Source organism: Musca autumnalis, unplaced genomic scaffold (assembly GCF_047663935.1).
Source record: "Musca autumnalis isolate F117 unplaced genomic scaffold, ASM4766393v1 scaffold_1, whole genome shotgun sequence".
Lineage (NCBI taxonomy): Eukaryota > Metazoa > Arthropoda > Insecta > Diptera > Muscidae > Musca > Musca autumnalis.
Genome location: NW_027411644.1, coordinates 45,157,465 through 45,176,067, shown reverse-complemented (window position 1 = coordinate 45,176,067; position 18,603 = coordinate 45,157,465). Strand labels below are relative to the sequence as shown.

General features: G+C 34.8%; 1 long non-coding RNA gene across 2 annotated transcripts; it reads right to left on the bottom strand.

The window, feature by feature from the left end:
- Positions 1-450: 450 nt before the first annotated feature.
- LOC141390500 (uncharacterized) lies at positions 451-2,405 on the bottom strand. 2 transcript variants are annotated; one of them, XR_012409380.1, is made up of 5 exons: positions 2,386-2,405; positions 1,381-1,560; positions 1,128-1,315; positions 647-826; positions 451-581 (listed from the first exon to the last, which is right to left on the bottom strand). It is a non-coding gene; the product is annotated as an uncharacterized lncRNA (long non-coding RNA). The 2 variants fall into 2 exon arrangements; XR_012409381.1 differs by having other exon boundaries at positions 2,266-2,399.
- Positions 2,406-18,603: the final 16,198 nt, after the last annotated feature.

Here is an 18,603-nt window from a genome sequence, read left to right as displayed (position 1 = left end):
TATATGTTCTAAATATAAATATGTATTGTCACTTTGACACTATAACGCTTTGGACCAAACATGTAATTACGATAGTTTTGGTTAGAGGTAACAATACATGTTGTTCCAATTCACAATAGGTTTGGTCCAAATGGATAATAAATATTGTTAGAACTTACAATAGTTTTGGTCAGAAGTAACAATATTTGTTGTTGCAACTCACAATAGTTTTGGTCAAAATGGACAATAAATATTGTTAGAACTTACAATAGTTTTGGTCAGAAGTAACAATATTTATTGTTGCGAAGCGAAATGGTTGGAATAAAAATTTTATACCTACCTTTTTAATGTGTTACATTTAAAAAAATATAAAAAGTTTCATTGTATTATTTATTTCATATAATATATGATTATTAAGATTTTAAAAAAAAAAAAATAAAATAACACTGATTTGAGTTAATTTTAATTTCGATTGACGCTAATTTTAATTAGTTTAACAAAGATTCGTCTCTTGATGTGCAAAAAAACATGTTGGAAAACTATTTCTTGTTATTTATTCGGTCAGGAAAATTGTGAATCCAAATCGTTAGTAGAATTTGAAGCTAAATTAAAAAAGAAAATATGTTAGAAATATCGCTTAGTAAAAGTACAAAAAGAAGATACTTACTAATTAATTTTATGCCCAAAACAAAATCGGTTGAAGAAATGTATTCTGGCACCAATTTACTGAATATAGCTGGTTTTAGAGAGTATTCTTATTAAAAATTTCCACTTCAGTTGTCGGTGATTAGTTTTATGTTTTCTTAACTAAATTTAAAAAGTCAGCAGCAAAACAATCCTTAACCCGCTAAATAAAAAAATAGCATCATGAAGTTAGTTAAAAACAGACACACAAAACTACGCATTAAAATACAAGTATCAGCAGTAGCCGTTTCTTTGGTTTTCATTGAGCATGTATTGCAAAAATTATTAGACTGTTGCAACGTGCTCTTTATATTTTAAATTAAAATAGAATTCCGACAATTCGTTCACAAAAACACAAATTTAAGAAAAAAAACTATTTCTATTTTCTCTTCGTATAATAAGTTTCAACCACCTTTTTTGTTTTTAGCTCTCCACAAAACACACACACACACATAACAACTTACATTTGATAGTAGAAGAAGAGATTCAAAAGACACTGATTTGAGTTAATTTTAATTTCGATTGACGCTAATTTTAATTAGTTTAACAAAGATTCGTCTCTTGATGTGCAAAAAAACATGTTGGAAAACTATTTCTTGTGATTTATTCGGTCAGGAAAATTGTGAATCCAAATCGTTAGTAGAATTTGAAGCTAAATTAAAAAAGAAAATATGTTAGAAATATCGCTTAGTAAAAGTACAAAAAGAAGATACTTACTAATTAATTTTATGCCCAAAACAAAATCGGTTGAAGAAATGTATTCTGGCACCAATTTACTGAATATAGCTGGTTTTAGAGAGTATTCTTATTAAAAATTTCCACTTCAGTTGTCGGTGATTAGTTTTATGTTTTCTTAACTAAATTTAAAAAGTCTGCAGCAAAACAATCCTTAACCCGCTAAATAAAAAAATAGCATCATGAAGTTAGTTAAAAACAGACACACAAAACTACGCATTAAAATACAAGTATCAGCAGTAGCCGTTTCTTTGGTTTTCATTGAGCATATATTGCAAAAATTATTAGACTGTTGCAACGTGCTCTTTATATTTTAAATTAAAATAGAATTCCGACAATTCGTTCACAAAAACACAAATTTAAGAAAAAAAAACTATTTCTATTTTCTCTTCGTATAATAAGTTTCAACCACCTTTTTTGTTTTTAGCTCTCCACAAAACACACACACACACATAACAACTTACATTTGATAGTAGAAGAAGAGATTCAAAAGAGGTGGTGTCAAACAACAATGAAAAATAGTATTGGTAAAAATGGACAATAAATATTGTTAGAATTCAGAACAGTTGAGGTAAAATTATCTATATTTACAATATTTTTGGTCAAAACTACAAACGCGTGTTGTAAACATTATTCAGTACAAAAAGAACCCAAAGGGGATCGACGTTTTCAAGAAAATTTAATTTATTGTGTCAAAGATGTATGAATTATCGGAATTCTTCTTTAATATCTCCTTGCAACGCAAATTCTGCTTCAAGCACAACTCTTATATTTAGCGCTTCACAAAAACACATGAGAAAACCAAAAACGAAAAAAACTACATAGCATTTTAAAAGCAGATAACGCCATAAAAAAGGAAACACCGACAGTTTTAAAATAATAAAGAATTCAATAGATTTAATAATGTATGACACTTTAATTATTAGATTTTTTGCATTTTTGTCTTGGAATGTTGTTTTTCTAAGTTTATAATCACTAATGTTTTACTTTTTTTGATCCACTTTCTTTGACTGCCAAACAAAAACTGATTAGGGACAAATAATGCACAAACACAAATAACTTCACCGGCTGTCACACATGAACTAAAGAGAGCAAAACAAGAATTCAGCTACTAGAATCCAGAGCAAATACTCAACAAGTTAACAAGAGAGTATAGTCAAAAATATGTATTTTTGGACTAATAATAGAAATTTTCAATCCAAAATTGTGTATCTACTGAAAAAACAAAATAACAATACGTATTTAAAACTACAACAAAAGCGAATTTTTAAATGACAATATTTTTTGTAAAAATTCTAGATTATGATAGGTCCTACCAATCGGTATTGTTAATGATTTTTACAATATTGCGGAATTTCGAAAGTTGTTTTTGTTTTTTATGTTTGGAGCAAAATATTGTATTTTTGGATTTGCAATACAATGCTTGAACAAAACAAATACAATTTTGGAACAAAAATTGATATTTTTGTTCCAACAAAAGCTAAAATTATTTTTTCTCTGCGTGTAGGTGTCAATAAACTTATATAACAAAACTTGTGGACATAGGTCCATGTTTTGGTATAGCCCCCGTATAACGGTACCCTACGTGTTTCGAAGATTTTCGTATTTTGACAGCGTCTTCAGACGTGAAATTGGTATAACAATTTGTAAACGCTAATCGTGGTTTTCTCTCAAACCATTTGTTGTTATTTTATTTAAAGCTTTAGAACTAAATAATATTCGCGGTACAACAGTGAGGCAAAGAAAAAAAGCAATTGCCACGTAAAGCTTTAATGTATAACAAATGCATGTTCGCTGGAAGTTTTTGAAATATATGGTGGCATGGAAGACAATAATAGTGTGGTATATTTTTAGGTTTTAGCAAAATTATTTGAAATTTGTTTATTATTCGTTTGAGGTATAAAATATTCTGGTAGAGAATTATCCATGTAGGTCTACGATTTCATATAGCCCGTGAAACGGTATCGCCAAATTTTCGGCATTTATAAGGCATTTATAGCAACATTATCATGCCGAAATGCCTGTAATTTGGTTTCAGTATAATGGATGGTGGGCATTATTTCTAAGTTCCGATGATGTTTCGTATTCAAATCATGGCCTAAAAATATATACGAAATACATAGAAAATCAACACACACTACAGTTTCATCCGTAATAAACTATCGATCGATAGTGACATTAAAAATAAACCTCGATTTTCTGCCTGCTCTAATAAACGCCTAACATTGCCATGTGCTTTCCCAACTGGCAACTAAACGTTATGAGCTTAAATAATTATAAGGACAAACGTGAACAATAATTAAGCCCATAGGTGATTTCATTCAATCGATGATGTTCGTTGTTAAGGTAACATCATGATTTGAATAAATAGAATGCGCTAGCCATATAATAATAGAGGAGTCTAATGGAAAATTTGAGTGTTTTAATGGCAATGTGTTGTACATACTGTAATAACCGCAACCACAGCAACTGTAATCAATTTCAATGACATCACTGTGTTTAAGCTATGATTTGCTAAGAATTCTTAATTACAAGAAGTCATTAAAGTTTTTTTGTTATAAAAGTGTTGAGGGCCTATTAGCTGTAATTATTTTTGGGGAAAACTGAAAAACGAAGGACAAATAACAATGAACAATTTACAGTTGAAATACAGGTCAGTTAATTAAAATGTCTGCCCGGTATTTGTCCAGCGTATAATGGAGGGTGGTTTTAATTTTGTGATTCCGTTTGTATAAAATACTATTTTTGGACTTAGAAATTTGATATTACGGAGAAGATATTTGATATTTCATTGAGGAGACATACCCCCTGTTTTTGTAACTAATTTTTATTCGTTCATCTATATTCGTAATATTTTAGGCATCCATAGTTCAGCGCCCAGATGACAATACAGACCTAATTTTTCTTAGACGCGATCCATATATAGTTAAAAGTTCTTAATTTATCATCGCTAAACATTTGCTAAATATTTGCGCTAAACAACTGCGCTAAGGCGAGTAAATCGATCTACAAAATTTGACAATTCGTGTGAAAAGAATAAAATTTTTTACAAAAACAGGGGGTTAAGTACTGTCATTAACAAAAGGAAACTAATATTTCTATTTTACTTTAATTAGTGATGGAGGTTATTAAAAAGCTCGGCCTGGATGAACTTAACTCCTTTTTATACCTTACTTCACAATGTGGGAAGGGTATTATAAGTTTGTTTTGATAAAAATGCATGTAACACCGTGAAATATTCGTCGTAGACCCCCCATGTTATACACCATTTTTATACCCTCCACCATAGTATGGAGGGTATATTAAGTTTGTCATTCCGTTTGTAACACATCGAACTAATCATTTGCGACCCTATAATGTATATATATTCTTGATCAGGATAACATTCTAAGACGATCTAGCCATGTCCGTCTGTTGTAATCACTCTAGCGTCCGCAATAATTGAGATAGAGTGCTGAAATTTTGCACCCGAGTGTCTTTTTTCCATAGGCAGGTCAAGTTCGAAGATGGGCTATATCGGTCCACTCTTTGGTATAGCCCCCATATAACGGAACCTCCGGATTTAAGGTATTTTGACGTTATTCGCCACATTTGCAGACCGAATTAGCTATAATTTGGCACTTAGGGTTCCTAGTGATCAAAAAGGTTATATCTCAAAGGATATGGGCATAGGTCCATGTTTTGGTATAGTCCCCATATAACGGTACCACCCGATTTTCGGTATTTTGAGAATTTTAGCCACAATTTTTAACCGAACTAGCTGTAATTTGTCATTTGAAGTTCTCAGTGGTCATGAAATATCTCCACCAAACATCGTCAACATAGGTCCATGTTTTGGTATAGCCCCCATATAACGGTACATCCCGATTTTCGGTATTTTGAGAATTATAGCCACAATTTGTAACCGAACTATCTGCAATTTGACATTTGAGGTTTTCAGTGGTCATGAAACATCTCCACGAAACATCATTAACATAGGTCCATGTTTTGGTATAGCCCCCATATATTGGTACCTCCCGATTTTTGGTATTTTGAGATTTTTAGCCACAATTTTTAACCGAACTAGCTGTGATTTGCCATTTGAAGTTCTCAGTGGTCATGAAACATCTCCACCAAACATTGTCAACATTGGTCCATGTTTTGGTATGGCCCCCTTTAAACCGTACCTCCCGATTTTTGGTATTTTGAGCATTTTAGTTACAAATTTTAACCGAACTAGCTGTAATTTGACATTTGAGGTTCTCAGTGTCCATGAAATATCTCCACGAAATATCGTCAACATAGGTCCATGTTTTGGTATAGCCCCCATATATCGGTACCTCCCGATTTTCGGTATTTTGAGAATTTTAGCTGCAATTTTTAACCGAACTAGCTGTAATGATCGGTATTTTGAGAATTTTAGCTACAATTTTGTCTATTCAAAAATATTCGTCAATATACATAGGTCCATGTTTTGGTATATCCCCCCATGTAACTGTACCTCCCGATTTTCGGGAATTTTCAGTGGCCACGAAATTTCTTCACTAAAATTCGTCAACATGGGTCCATTTTTGAGGGTCTACATTGTTTTGATTAAACTACCCTCAATTTGACGCTTGAAGTTCCCTGCAGCTATAAAACTTTTCGCCAAAAAATTTAAAGATAGGTTGACTCTTTGATGTAACCCCGTAGGTGGTACCTTTCACCTAGCTGAACACATTTTTTTAGATTAGATTAGATAACAATGTGCAACAAAATGGAGGTGAAAGTCTGGGGCACAGAAAATTCCTCTTGGGGAAAAAGGCCTTGGTGAGTATATTATGAACCCCGAAGGACAGATCCGCCGTGAGTCCAACTTCCGCGTTATGGCGTGATGAAATTTTTGTTAGAGACCCTGTGGGCCATCAGGAATTAGCGTTATATCTTTGTTCACTTTTGCTTAAGTGATCTACAAAAACAACAAACAAAGATATAATGCTAATTCATGATGGCTTACAGGGTCTCTTGCAAAAATTTCATCACGCCATAACGCGGAAGTTCGACTCACGGCGCATCTGTCCTTCGGGGTTTTTAATATACATACACCAAGGGCTTTCATCTCCAAAAGGAATTATCTCTGCCCCAACATTTGTGTTCACAGTGTAATTTAAGCAATAGTGGGAGGCAGTAGGAGTCTATCCATTGTCGAAAAGTTGTTCCACCTAAAATTGTGAAAGGACCCTTATTATTCCATTTTAATTAAGACTATTTTAAGGTGGAGGGTATAAAAAGTTCGGCCCGGCCGAACTTAGCGACTTTTTACTTGTTGATATCTCGAAGAGATAAAGCGATATAGCGATGTGTGTCCGTCTGTCCATTATAGATTGTAATCAAACTCCAGGCCGCAATTATGGACCGATCGTCACGAAATTTGGTATGGAGGCCGGTTTCACTTCAGAATAGATCGCTATTGTAATTGGTGATGATCGTGAAATATTTAGGGGCGAAATGGACCAAAAACAAAATTTTTATCCGAATTTGTTAGTTAAACTTGGGGATATGTTCATATGCTGAAGGTGTTTAGTTGTTGAAAAAGGTGACTGATTCTTTGTTGCTTGTTCTAAAATTAAATTCGAAGCCAAACACCAACCGTAGGCTTGAATTTAATTTAAGTTAAAATATCAAATTGCAAAATGCTTAAAATCTACTATATTTATTTAACACACTTTTGTGCTCAACCTAAAAAGAAAGAGTTGAAGGTTTAAATTAACATTTGGCAAAACCAAGAAAAAAATGTGTTCCAAATTTTCCCTTTCATGCATTCTTTTTCATCCAGTCTTTATGTTTCAAGGCCTCATTAATATAACATCCATCACTCTCACTGTCATGACATACATATGAATTCAGACGTCCTGGACGGGTAGTATGGAAAATATACGTACATACATACTGGTACATATATTCTCACATTCACACGCAGATATTTTCTCATTAACGTCTATATATTCATGCAACATAAACATATACCACCTTAATTTGCCACCACATTGAAAACAAATGTGGTAAAATATTTCACTCTCGTACTAAAGATGAATGCCACAAGGCGAACGTACTCTGGTTTTAAATATGCCTAGATTTACAATGTGTGTACACACATAGATATATGCAAATGCAGAGGATTCTTTGCTTCTCTGTGCTCAATGAATATTGTTCATATTTAAAACAAAACTATTACGATTTCATGGCATTTATCGTCAACGAAATGCACAAATCATTCAATAAATGAAACATCCCAATAAACTGACACATCACTGCCAGATTGTAATTTCATTACTGAATGTCTGCTTTATGTAAGTCAAATGATTCGAAATTAATTAAATCATTTACACAAAACAATAAACGTATCTACAGGTATTAATGATGAACACTGCAGCTACAATCTCGATTCGTTAATTATATGAAATCATTAAGTTAATTATATATTTGACTATATAAATCACCTGCTATGGATATTGTTTTTTTTTTTAAATGAAATGGTATTCATTCCGTCTGTTATATAAATGTTGTTATGAGCAATTTAAAGTCTTCTGTAGTTTTAAGTATCAAGATATGGACTATCTTTAATTCGCTATAAGCAAGGTTTGGACTTAAATTAGGAAGGATGTGCAAATGAAAAATTTATTATATTGTGACCGAGAATTAGATAACAGGGAGCCATTAATTTTGCTAGCAACAGTCGGGGGCGGGTTCGTGTCCTCTTCTACTCTACTCTACATTCCTTCCTGAACATAAAATGAAAAAAATATTATAGACTCCCATAATTAACAAATGCATACAGAACTAAATGTATTGGGTGGACAAAGTTTCTGACCAAATACTGTACCCCAATTGGCCAGAAATAAAGGAAACAAGAAAACCAATCCTATGTATTCTTCTTATTAAACTTGTACTGAACTGAGCTTTAAATAATTAATATATCTTCCGATAAATAAATACCCTAGCCAGCATCATTTAAGCTTTGCAGAGGAAATACCCGGTTTAATAATGTATGGAATGGTTTACGCAAGGAAATAAAAGGATAATGATGATGACTAGGATCTTCTACTCATTTTAAGGACTCTTTTCTTCTTATTTGCAAATATTTCAATTAAATTTCTTATTTGGCTTACAAACACACTCACCCACTCTGTTAATTCTTTTGCTGATTGGATGATATCCTTTTTTCCAAATCACACTAATATCGTTGTTCGTCGAGGCCTCGATGAGCAATTGCATTCGTGGAAGGATGTAGCCTTGTTAGATTACCTTAGCTGTAGGACTGGGATAAGATTATTAGTTAAAATGTTTGGATAGAAATACTGAAATCGATTTGGATACTCTGATAATTAAAAGTTACGAATTTTAATACTAAGAAATGTATGGCGATTTCGGGATTTGAACCTGGAACCCTAGTTATGTCTACGTTATTACAAGCTGCAACACCGGCTTGCCGTCTGGGCCACTGGCTTGTTATAATGGTTGATGACTATTTCAAAGTTTTGGTGTGGTGTCGTCAAGCTCAATGGGGACTCCCACTTCCGTCACGGACAGTCTATTTTTAGAACACCAGACTAGACAGTATTTTTTTTTTTTCATCACGAATATTTTTGCATGACAACAGATATTGTAGGGATTCCTTAGTTGTCAGTTAGGGTGCCCAATCGGTAAAATCTTTGTTGTGCTGTATAATATCGATGCTTCTGGTGGCTTGGTCAATCAATATGAGCAATTTATGGTAAACTTCGGAGTTCCCAGGCCAACATATAATAACATTAGTTGAGCCACACGGAAAGTAATGCTAGGTTAGCACTTTTTTTTGTCCCAGAATAATGTATTTTGGTTTTATTGTTTTGTGGTATGTGCAATTACACAACCGCCAAAACAGATTTGGTTTAAGAAGCTAAACAATAGAAATGACATTTGGCTAACAAATAGTCGTACGAATTTAGTGGCATGATTTCTTACCGACATTCCTTATATAAGTGAGAAAATTAGGTATTTTCCTTTTCCAACGGGCAATGTAAATGATGGTTTCGGGGTATAAGTCTTTTTCACAAAACTTGGGTAATTTTTGTTAACACTTTATTAATTTTCATGCAAGTATATTAGTTGATTACTGAATATGATTTGTTTAATCAACTGGTTTTAAGAATTCCTAATGTAAACTTAGATTGACACAATTTTTATGGATTAATTTTTCTTGTTAAACAGTTTATGAGATCACACATTCAGCAATTTGTCAAAGATCTTCTTTTTTTAGAGAGAGAAAGTGTCCAGGCGTTAACGCTGTTAGATCATTCGGGTCGTTAGAAAAGGAGTCAGCGGTCTAGAGTTCAGTATTGCCTCTATTTCGACGACGACCGTCTCCAATTCTTCGTGAGTTAATGACGCGCTAGTTGTGGTGCGAAGTAACAGCTTCACCACAGCTTTCCATAGACCACCGAAATGTGGAGCTCTTGGGGGAATAAATTGGAAATCTGTCCCTTTCCTTGCGCATGTCGGCTATTTTCTTCTTGAATTTTAATGTGTCTTCCTCCAAGAGAACATATGCTGATGCATCATACCCAACCGATGTTGGATCGTCAAAATTCTCGTACATATTGAAGTGGATATCTTCCACATTTGACCACAATCGCTCAATTGAAGCCACCGTTTGACAGGGCGCAGCTTGATCTGAACTGCCCCTTATTAACGTTTGAATTGACTGCATTGGAGCCCTCTGACGGCTAACTAATGCAGCCATGTTGCTGGTCATACTAGATCCGCTGGATTTTTTCTGTAGCACCTCCCTTTTGGCCGATGCTTGGGTTTCTGAACCAGTTTCTGGCGATTTTGCTTTTGCGCTTTTCCAATTCCGTCGCGATATAGTCCATTGTTGAACTAAACTTTTCTCCAATCGTTGTGTGTAGGTTCTGAGCTATGTATGGATCATCCTCTGGCAAAGACGTGTCATTGCGGATCTGGTTTTCCGCTTTTTCAAACGTTTGCCAGAGCACCGTTAGCTCACTACCTATGTTGAACGCCTATGTAGAACGCTTCCGTTCTTCTGTCAAGCGGAGCCTTCTTTATTATCGACACGAATTTGTCAAAATTATTGCCACTTACTTCCTGCAGAGCTATGAATTCTTGAACAGTCGTCATTGATATATTTTCCAAAACCACTTGCGGGGTTGCTTGCTGGTTTTATCCTTTTAAAACTTTCTGAAACCACTTGTGGGGTTGTTGTTGGGATCTTCATCACTTGCAAGGTGAAAACTGCCTCTTTTTTAATCCAACGATGCGTGTTGTAGCACGAAGGGTGTGTATTGGATCAGGAAGCACTACGAATGTGCGTTGTATCACGTCTTCTTAGAATGGTTAACTGCTGGGTACTTGGTGTTTCCGATGAATCGGCTAGCTTTGGTTAAACTATCTCTGTTTGTTCGAATTCCAGACGACTCTGGTTACTTGAATTCCGGTCTTCAAATTCTAACTTTCTAATCGCGTCCTTCTTGAGTAAGGAACGCCACTTCTTTGAAAAAAAGTATTTGTTGGAGGGCTTATTTTGGATGGATGCGACCTTCTGATATAAGGTACGCTTCTGGTTACTGTAAGGACTATGTTCCTTATTCTCACAAATAAGTGTTTCAACCTCCTTACCACTGGTGGGGGGAAGTAAGACATTTATAAGTTAGATCACGTCGGGGTCACCAAAAATGTTTAATAATGATAAAGAAAGCGGATATACACAACACTTGTAATTGCGTAAACCTAGATAGATTTACAATTTCTTGTAAACTACCTAGAATCTTTATTGCCAATGAGTATTTATACATTTTGATTAACTTAACTGGTAAAAATGTAAACTAAGCATTAACAAGTGAGAAAAGGCTATAGTCGGTACGGGGCCGACTATGTGATACCCTACACCACTACCTCTGTGAATAATCTTTTCACTCGAAAACATTTCTTTTATGGAGATACGAAAGTTTTCACCTATCTGGCTTTTATACCAAATGACTTAAGGCGAACTGAACCAAAATAAATAATATTTAATTTTATATTTGACTACTGTCGACATCACCAACATCAATAGGCTTCTATCTCTGTGAGAAAATTTCGTGATGATCCGATCAAAATTCCGACCTGTAGTGTGATTACAGAAAAAGTGGAAAAAAGGGATGCATTACCCACTATTGCGATATCTCTATTATTTGACCACCTACGCCAACCTAATTTGCATAATTTCAAAGATGGGATTTTCTACTTTCTTATTCAGGCTTTGCTTTTAGAAGGTCCCCAACCAAAGGTGTGATATTCGTTATTATTATTAAAATCGCAGAAATGAGAAGTTGGGTTTTATTAGCGACTATTGCGATATCTTCGTTGTTAGACCTACGACAACCTACGTTACATTGTTGTAAAGGCGATATTTTATACTTTCATTGCCAGGTTTTGCTTTTTGTAGACCCTCTATAGACGCTGAGATATTTGCTTTGGAATAAAATGTTGATTTTTTCTCCAAATAAAGTTTTTGTTCTTTCCGACACCTAAATATTATCCGACCATCATCAAAATCAATAGATTTCTTCCTCTGTGAGACCGTCATTAACCCTCGAAAGTTCATGACGATCCGATCAAAATTGCGCCCAGTAGCGTGATTTTCAAAAAAATGGAAAAATGGGATGTATTATCGATTATTGCGATATCTCCGTTATTTGGTTACCTACGCCGACCTAGTTTGCATCATTGTAAAGATGGAATCTTCTTTTTTCATAGTAAGGCTTTGCTTTTGGAAAGTATCCAACCAAAGCTGTGATATTCGTCATTATAACTAAAATCGCAAAAATGAAATTTTGGGTTTAATTTGCGACTATTGTAATATCTTCGTTGTTTGATCTCCCACGGGAACCTACTTTACATCGTTAGAAAGGTGATATTTTCTACTTTCATTGTCCGGTCTTGCTTTTGGTATACCCCATATAGAAGCTGAGATATTCGCTTTGGAAAAAAACGTTGTCTTTTTATCCACATAAGTTTTTTGCCCATTCCCACTCCTAAATATTATTCGACCCTCACCAAAATCAATAGGCTTCTTCCTCTTTGAGATCCCCATTAACTCTCAAAATTTCGTGACGATCCGATCAAAATTGCGGCCTGTAGCGTGATTTCCAAAAAAATGGAAAAATGGGATGAATTACCGACTTTTGTGATATCTCCGCTATTTGGTCACCTACGCCGGCCTAGTTTGCATCATTGTAAAGGTGGAATCTTCTACTTTCATAGTCAGGCTTTGCTTTTGGAAAGTCCCCAGCCAAAGCTGTGATATTCGTCATTATAACTAAAATCGCAAACTTGAAAATTTGGGGTATATTTGCGACTATTGTGATATCTTCGTTGTTTGATCACCTACAAGAACTACTTTACATCATTAGAAAGGTGATATTTTTTACTTTCATTGTCAGGTATTGCTTTTGGTATACCCCATATAGAAGCTGAGATATTCGCTTTGGAAAAAAACGTTGTCTTTTTATCCACATAAGTTTTTTGCCCATTCCGACCCCTAAATATTATCCGACCATCACCAAAATCAATAGGCTTCTTCCTCTCCGGGACCGCAATCAACACCCAAAATTTCGTGACGATCCGATCAAAATTGCGACCTGTAGCGTGATTACAAGGTTTAGATGGACAGACGGACAGACGGACAGACGGACGGACGGACGGACTGACGGACGGACGGACTGACGGACGGACACACATAGCCAGATCGACTCAGCTCGTCGAGACATTCATTTTGATATATATAAGTATGGGTCTACTACCATTATTTCGATGCGTTACAAACTTTTTGGCCAAAACCAACTTATAATACCCTCCCCACATAGTGGTGTAGGGTATAATAAATAGGAAATAAATTTACTTCAGCCAGTAACCCATGCAATGTGCAGCCAATCGAGCTGTTTCTTTATTTGGGTTATTAGCATGCATAATGTAAACAATGCTATTATAATTGTTGCTGACATACATAAAACTATTAAATAATAAAGAACTTAAATATGTATGTAAATAAATATATTTGTAAATAAATATGTTCTTTTTGAACACGTATTATAGACAATTAAAGTCCACAGCTTTCATAAGGTCTTATTTCCCCGGTATTAAAGTCATAGTTCGACCAATTTTAGCGTTTTTAACTTGAAATAGCTTTTTTTATTCCAATTTTAAAGAATCGTAAAAGTAACATTAAAAATTTGCATTTTTACTCAAGTTATTAAAGAATGTACTATTCCGATTAAACACTTTAAACGTTCAAATTTTAGAAAGAAAATTAAAAAATGATAACGGTACGTTATCGAAGCCAAACCTTTTGTTGAAAGATACTTGATAAAATTACAAACCAAGATATATAAACTTTCCCGAGGTTATTCCACGGATATCGACTAAACTGAAGTAACAAAAAGCAATTTGAAATGTGCTATTGACATGAAACGGAGTGTAAGTGTTTTTTATTGTTGTGATTTTCTTGCATAGAACTACATTTGCATTTCATGTTACAAAATGCCGCAATCATGATAGAAAAGTTTTCAAATTATAAAAGAAGGATTCACAGGTTTTACAAATTACAATGCTGTGCGGGGTCTTGAAATTTTTGTGATACCTTTGGTAAAAAGTAATTTGTCTTTTTTCATTGAACGATTCCACAAAAATCACCGAAACTATTTCTAAAATGGTTTTAATATTTGTTTATACCCTCAACATTTAGGCCAACGAGATAATCGAAATAATGATTTTAGACCCCAAGTATGTTTGGACGAAATCCATTTCAGACAAACTTAGATTAAGTAGAAAGATGGACCATATTGTTGTACCCCTTCCGTTGATTACCCCCACAAAAGTTCAAAAATTTTTGCTAAGATTATTCGCACGATAGTTCCAAAAAGGACTAACCGAATTGTTCCAAACTAGGAATGTGGAAATATTGCTTCCATGCATATATCAGGTTCAAATATGGACTATATCGGCCCACTCTTTTGGGAAAAGTATAGTTTAACAGCTCTTCTCGAACCGTTTAAAATTTGTTTGAAACATGTTCCCCTTGTGGCCCCTTTTACGACGGTGCAATTTTTTTGGGGCAAGTCCATTCTTCCTGAGACGACGCCAACTTAACTTAACTAAGATAACCCTCGAAGGGAAAAATCGGTTTGGTCTTAATTTTGTACATCGTATTAATTCTTAGAGACATGGATTACTTTCGAATATGGGCAACATCGGAACACTCCTTTGGGTGCCTCCTACAAAAATTTTGGAAAGAGTGCCGTTTAGGGGCTCGCCTCGGATTGTTTCATTTTTTTGCATTTTTTTTATACCCTCCACCATAGTATGGAGGGTACATTAAGTTTGTTTTTCCGTTTGTAACGCATTGAAATACTCATTTGCGACCCTATAAAGTATATATATTCTTGATCAGGGAAAATTCTAAGTCCGTCCGTCCGTCCGTCCGTCTGTGGTAATCACTCTAGCATCCACAAAAATGGAGATAGGAAGCTGAAATTTTGGGAAAATGCGTCTTTTGTTTGCAGGCAGGTCAAGTTCGATGATGGGCTATATCGGTCCACGTTTTGGTATAGCCCCCATATAACGGTACCCCCCGATTTACGGTATTTTGACGTTTTTAGCTACATTTTCAGACCGATTTGGCTATAATTTGACATTTAGGGTTCTTAAGTGTCAGTAAACATATATAACAAAACTTGTGGACATAGGTCCACGTTTTGGTATAGCCCCCATATAACGGTACCCCCCGATTTCCGGTATTTTGACGTTTTTAGCTACATTTTCAGACCGATGTAGCTATAATTTGACATTTAGGGTTCTTAAATGTCAATAAACTTATATAACAAAAGTTGTGGACATAGGTCCACGTTTTGGTATAGCCCCCATATAACGGTACCCCCGATTTACGGTATTTTGATGGATTTAGCTACATTTTCAGACCGATTTGGCTATAATTTGACATTTAGGGTTCTAAGTGTTAATAAACATATATAACAAAACTTGTGGACATAGGTCTACGTTTTGGTATAGCCCCCATATAACGGTACCCCCCGATTTGCGGTATTTTAACGTTTTTAGCTACATTTTTAGACCGATTTAGCTATAATTTGACATTTAGGGTTCTTAAGTATCAATAAACTTATATAACAAAAGTTGTGGACATAGGTCCACGTTTTGGTATAGCCCCCATATAACGGTACCCCCCGATTTACGGTATTTTGACGTTTTTAGCTACATTTTCAGACCGATGTAGCTATAATTTGACATTTAGGGTTCTTAAATGTCAATAAACTTATATAACGAAAGTTGTGGACATAGGTCCACGTTTTGGTTTAGCCCCCATATAACGGTACCCCCCGATTTACGGTATTTTGACGGTTTTAGCTACATTTTCAGACCGATTTAGCTATAATTTGACATTTGGGGTTCTTAAGTATCAATAAAAATATATAACAAAAGTTGTGGACATAGGTCCACGTTTTGGTATAGCCCCCATATAACGGTACTCCCCGATTTACGGTATTTTGACGTTTTTAGCTACATTTTCAGACCGATGAAGCTATAATTTGACATTTGAAGTTCTTAAATGTCAATAAACTTATGTGATAAAACTTGTGGGCATAGGTCCACGTTTTGGTATAGCCCCCATATAACGGTACCCCCCGATTTACGGTATTTTGACGTTTTTAGCTACATTTTCAGACCGATATAGCTATAATTTGACATTTAGGGTTCTTAAGTGTATCTAAACTTATATAACAAAAGTTGGGGACCTAGGTCCACGATTTGGTATAGCCCCCATAAAACAATACCCCCGATTTACGTCATTTTGTCGTTTTTATCTGCATTTTCAGACCGATTTAGCTATCAATTGACATTGAGGGTTCTTAAATGTCAATAAACTTATATAACTAGTGGACATAGGTCCATGTTTTGGAATAGCCCCCATATAACGTTACCGCCCGATTTCAGGTATTTTGAGAATACTACCAACAAGTTTTAACCGAATTATCTGTAATTTGAACATTTGACATTTGAAATTCTTAGTGGTCACCACACCTCTCCACCAAAAATTGTCAAGAAAGCCCCCATATAACGGTACCTCCCGATTTTCAGTAATTTGATGATTTTAGCTACAATATTATACCGAACTAGCAGTTATTTGACATTTGAAGTTCTTAGTGGTCACAACACCTCTCCATCAAAAATTGTCAACATAGGTCCATGTTCGGATATAGCTCCCATGTAACGGTACCTCCCAATTTTCAGTAATTTGGCAATTTTAGCTACAATTTTTAACAGAACTAACTGTAATTTGACATTTGAAGGTTGTAGTGGTCACCACACATCTGCATCAACAATTTTCAACATAGCCCCAATATAACGATACTTCCCGATTTTCGGTACTTTGAGGATTTTACTTAAAATGTTTAACCGAACGTAGGTCCATGTTTTTGTATAGCCCCAAAACAAACCTCCCGATTTTCCGTACCTTAGCTTTATTATTTGGACGAACTTTCTGTAATTTGAAATTTAAAAGTCAACAAAAATTCTGCAGCAAAAATTGTTCATTTAAGTTTATATTTTCGTATAGCCCAGATACCTCCGAACTAGCTGTTAATGACATTTGAAGTTCCCACGTTATGTACCGATTTTCGATATTTTGAGGATTCTAGCTAAATTTTTTAACCGAATTAGGAGTTATTTGACATTAAAGGCTCCCATCAAAAACTGTCAACATAGGCCCATGTTTTATTATAACCCCTATATAACAGTACCTCCCAATTTCTAGCCCACCAAAAATTGTCAACAGTTAGATATAGGCACCATAAAAAAGGGCCTCCCGAATGAAACATTTTATGTACATTATCTGACATTTTAACGTACTCACTTAAAGTTGGGGACAGGAATGAATATTTTATGGTGGAGGGTATGAAAAGTTCGGCCCGGCCGAACTTAATGCTTTTTTACTTGTTTTCTCTTTGTGGCCCTTGTTACTACGGTAAAATTTTTTTGGGGGTCAAAGTCCATTCTTCTTGGGAAATTGGCCCAAAATTAAAAAAAAACATAGAGACGTTATAAGTATTGAGTTTACTTATTTTCTTCGTGTCCGAGGCTGAGGGTATATCTCCGTTGGCACAGCTGACTGATACTTTCTAACTTGTTTTAATAATATGTAGCGAAAAAGCCACGATTGCAAAATAATACCTTACGTTTCCAGTAATGACGGCGTATATATGTGTGTATGTTCTGTATCTCTGGTATGTTACTATGTGTATCAACTTATGTATGTATGACTGGACGGCTAAAATATGTCACAATCATATACAAGGAATTATTTGGAAAATAGTACCCATGTGTAATGGAGTATGGTATCACATGGTCGGCCCTGTCCCACTATAACCCTCTCTTACTTGCCTTTCTATAGAAAGTTGTTCACAGGCCTTCTATGTACACATTTCCAGCAATAATTCGTTCACCTATGGAAGATCGTTTACACATTTACCATCTATAGAAGGCCGTTCATAGTCTTTCATTTATAGAAGATCTGTTAGATCCTTTAATTTTTAGAAAACATAACAAATCATTTCTTTCTATAAACTATCATTCGAAGACTGTCTATCAATAGAATTCCGTTCGAAGACCTACTATCTGTAGAAGACTCTAGTGAAGCTAGTCAAAGATGTTTTTAGTACAGAACCTCCTCATGGGTTTTTAATTATAAAAAAGGCTCGAAGTCTTTACATTCAAATATCTCTTATACCATATAAGTATTAGTATTGTTCCACATTTATGTGCTGCATACCCTATGGTATTATGAATACGAAGACTGTTCATTTAAATACTTTTCATTCGAAATAATTTTTAACACTGTTTAATCTTCTTGTGGGGCACACCCTATGGTACTTTTAAGCTCCTACAATTTTGATGACACATCAGCTATTTGATAAAGGAACGGAAATTGCGATGAAAACGGTAATTAGTGACAGAATAATGATGTTAATTTCGTAAATTGTGAAATAAGGATTTTATGGTATCGAATGTAGTTACAAGTTAATGGAATGGTTGAGGATAATCAACCATTCATTATTGAATTTCTTCACTTGCTTGGATTTTGGTTGGACGTTAATTTCAGTACAGGTCAGTATAGCGATTGTGTAGAAGAAACGT